This window comes from Fukomys damarensis, unplaced genomic scaffold, assembly GCF_012274545.1.
Source record: "Fukomys damarensis isolate Sample0158 unplaced genomic scaffold, DMR_v1.0_HiC HiC_scaffold_12, whole genome shotgun sequence".
In the NCBI taxonomy this organism is placed as follows: Eukaryota; Metazoa; Chordata; class Mammalia; order Rodentia; family Bathyergidae; genus Fukomys; species Fukomys damarensis.
The window spans coordinates 15764795-15768714 of record NW_022900924.1 but is presented as its reverse complement, the minus strand read 5'-3'; positions in this window follow the sequence as shown (position 1 = coordinate 15768714).

The window sequence follows — 3920 nt, the reverse complement described above, 5'->3', positions numbered from 1 at the left end:
AAAAAAAAAAAAAAAAGTATGTAAAATGTGCAAGTTGGCAACAGTGCTGGTGTTAAAGAGTATGGTTGCATCCTCTGTTTACATAACCTGTATAGTATTGAATCCCCTGACCCAGAGGGGCTTCCTGAGAAGAGGAGTTGTTATTTCCCCTTAACAGACAACCTATAATGTGAGTTTTTCTTTGCCTTTTTTTTTTTTTTTTTTTTTTAATCGAACTTGGAACCTTGCACTTGAGAAGCAGGTGTGGGCAGAACCACTGAGCTAAATCCCTGGCCCTGACATGAGTTTTTTAAAAGGGCTTTATATGAACTATGATATTGTAATTTTTATAAGCATTTTCAAAGGGGTAGCAAATTTATGTTCATTTACTCATTAAATTAGATCAGAAAAATAAGTCAGAAAAATTGATGGTATTAATTAGATTTTACCTGAATGGAACAGTTCCTTCTACACAATTGCACAGTAAGGATAAAACACTAATTTATTGTGTATTCTTACCGGGATCGAACTTAGGTCTTTGTGCTTGCAAGGCAGGTGGCGGAACCACTGAGCTAAATCCCCGGCCCTGCGTATTCATTTTAAATTGTTATGCATTTTTAAGATTTTTTTTTTTGTACCTGGGATCGAACTTGGGCCCTTGTGCTTGCAAGATAAACCCCCAGCTATGTATTTTCACATTGCCAAGAAAAATAAACCATTTTGTATATAAGGGTAGACGATCAGAGAGAGAAAATGACTACGGAGCCCTAAATTGGAAGCTAAAAGGATGAGGAAAGCAAGCAGAAGAGCTTGCAGATGGAGACTGTCTCCCTGTGGGCCCTCTGCTGCTGTGATGTTCGCTGGCCTGGGCTCAAACTGGGGCCCCTCTGGGATTTCGCGATATCTCTCCGTTCTGCTGACTTTTCTGTACCAGCTGACTGTGTGAAATGAGTCTGTAATCCTTCCTGAGCTCACAAATATGTGCGTGTGGCATGGAGATAAGTGGCCCATGATAAACCTTAACAGACCCTGAAGATAGCCTCAGACAAAGCAGGCGTTGCAAAATACCCAGGGAAAAGCACACACATGCGTCTGCCAAGGGTGCTCCCTGTCCACACACACTGACAGAACCTGTGGGAAGATTGATTATTTCCACACCTCGGCGCACAGTCTCAAAGAGGAACACACACCCACTAAAGCCTTTCCGAGTGATCTGGTAGATTATTCATCTCCTGGGTTGGGTCGTTGAGGCAGCAAGGAAAGGAAATCGAATGAAACAGATATTGTAAAACAAAAAAGGACAAATTCTCCTTGGAGCTCTGCTGAAATACCAAGTCAAGGGACAGGTCTCCGCGTTGAAGACAAGTCGAAAGAAGGGCGGCAGGACCTGCAGCTCCCCTCCTTTTTTTTTTTTTTTTTTTTGCAGCTCCCCTCTGAGAAATCAGCACCATGGAGATATAAAAGATGCTCTGTACTCTGGTGCCTCCTGATGGGCATCGGAGGTATTGCTGCACCAAATTTTTCAGTACTGGCTTGAGAATTTGCGAACACGCCTCTGCTGCAAAATTTAAGGCTAAGAAAAGGTCATTTCCACAAAGGAAAAGTGAGCAAAAGGCAGGATCGTGGGTTTTGCACAAGAGGAACGGCAAAATCTATATTTTCATTTGTTTGGTATTCACTCAGTGCCTACTTCAAATGGGCCCAGTGTTAGATTTAGGGCCCATTTCCTTCCTTCCTTCCTTCCTTCCTTCCTTGTCTCTTTTTTTCTGGGGGCTCATGGACTCATGGATCCCTGGGGTTGAGTCCTACCGCTTCTGCATGTCACCCCGAACAAGTTATTCAGCCTCTCTCTCCCTTCGTTTTCCCATCTTAAAATGAACGAAGTCTGTGGTTGTGGCTCAGTAACGTTAGGCACTTGCTTGCTAAGCTACGTGTAAGGCCCTGGCTTCAATCCCCTGCCCCATTAAAAATGAAAAGATGAGGGGCTGGGGATTTAGCTCAGTGGTTCCACCGCCTGCCTCTCAAGCACAAGGACCTGGATTCAATCGGTACCAAAAAAAAAGGAAAGATGAGCTATAATGGTACTTTATAGCCAAGTAGGTTTGGGGTGCTTGTTTCTTTGTTTTTCAGGTCCTGGGGACTGAATCCAGGGCCTTATTATGGAGTTACAAACCCCCAGCCCTTTTTTACTTTTTTTTTTAATTTTGAAAGAGGGTCTCACTAAAGTTGCTAAGTTTCCCAGTCTGGGGTCCAATTTGAGGCCCTCTTGCTTCAGCCACCCAGAATTCTGGGATTATGGTTATGTACCAACCTACCTGGCTATGATTCTTTCTTTGCTTTCTTTCTTTCTTGTACCATGGATCGAACTCAGGACCTTGTGCTTGTGAGGCACATGAGGCACCACTGACAGAATCTTGCTATGTAGCCCAGGCTAGCCTCAAACTTTCGGTGATCGTCCTGCCTCAGCTTCCCAAGTGCTGGGACTACAAGCCTGTACCACCACCACACCCAGCCCAACTATTCATTCAGCTTTCAGAAAATTAATATATAAAAATAATTGTAGCCCCACATGGTGATACACACGTGTAATCCCAGCACTTGGGAGGCTGAGGCAGGATCACTAAGAGATGAGGCCAGCCTGGGCTACATAGTGAGCTCAAGATCAGTCTGAATTGCATAAAAAGACTTTAACCAAAAAATAAAAAAAAGTAAACTCTGTGATTCTAACGATATGCCAAGTACCTGAAATCTTTTTTAAAAATTTTGGTAAAATATACAATACATAAAATTACCATTTTATTTTACTTGTGCAATATTGGAAATTAAACCCAGAGCCTTCACAATGAGCTACATCCACATCCCTTTTTAATTATTTTAGTTTTTGGGACGCAGTCTCTCTTCACAATTCACACTAGCTTTGAACTCACTAGCCCAGGCTGGCCTCAAACTCAGTGATCCTTTTGCCTCAGCCTCCTGAGTGCTGGGATTACAGGTACAGGCCACTTTACTCAGCCAGGGTGGCTTTCTGAGATCAGGATGTGCACTGGCCTGATGTGAGACAAGGGAGCAGATGACAATCAGGATCATAGATTCTAACAAGGCATCTTCAAATTTCTCCAGCCTTTGGCTGGGGATTTAGCTCAGTGGTTCTACCACCTGCCTCACAAGCACAAGGACCACAGCACAATCCCCAGTACAAAAAAAAAAAAAAAAAAAAAAAAAAAAAAAGAAAGAAACAAGCAAACAAATTCCTCCAACCTTTACTAAGCAGCTACTTTGTTCCAACACCAGGCCAAGAACTAGGGATTAGGGGCTTGCATCCCCAAGCCTGCATGTTGCCCTTCCCAGCCTGGTTCCAGCTGGTGAGGCCCCGCTCCAATGCGGAGGCCCACAGGACCCAGCTCCAGCAGCTTGCTGAGCCTGCCCTGCCCTCGAAGAATGCCGGCCTGCCAGGCTCCTTTACCTCTACCACAGGGAGACTTCCCCCTCCTGCTCCAGGGGAAGTTTGAGGACTCCTTTGTGTTGGTTTCCCAAGGCTGCCATAACAAAATACCATGAACTTTGAGGCTTAAAACAATGGAAATTTATTTTCATGGTCCTGGAGGCTCAAAGCCTGAAACGAAGATGTTGGCAGGGTTGGTGGTTTTGTTATTTCTTTTTCTTTTTCTTCTTCTTTTTTTTTTTCCTACTGGGAATTGAACTCAGGGTCTGCACTGAGCTACATCCACAGCCCTTTTTTTTTTTTAATTTTTTTTTCTTTTTATTGAGGTTATTGGTACAATCTAGGTATTCCACAGCCCTTTTTATATTTTATTTTGAGACGGGGTCCTGTGTGTGTGTGTGTGTGTGTGTGTGTGTGTGTGTGTGTGTGTGTGTGTGTGTGTTCCACAGCTCTTTTTATTTTTTTTTTTGAGGCGGTGTTGTGTGTGTGTGTGTGTGTG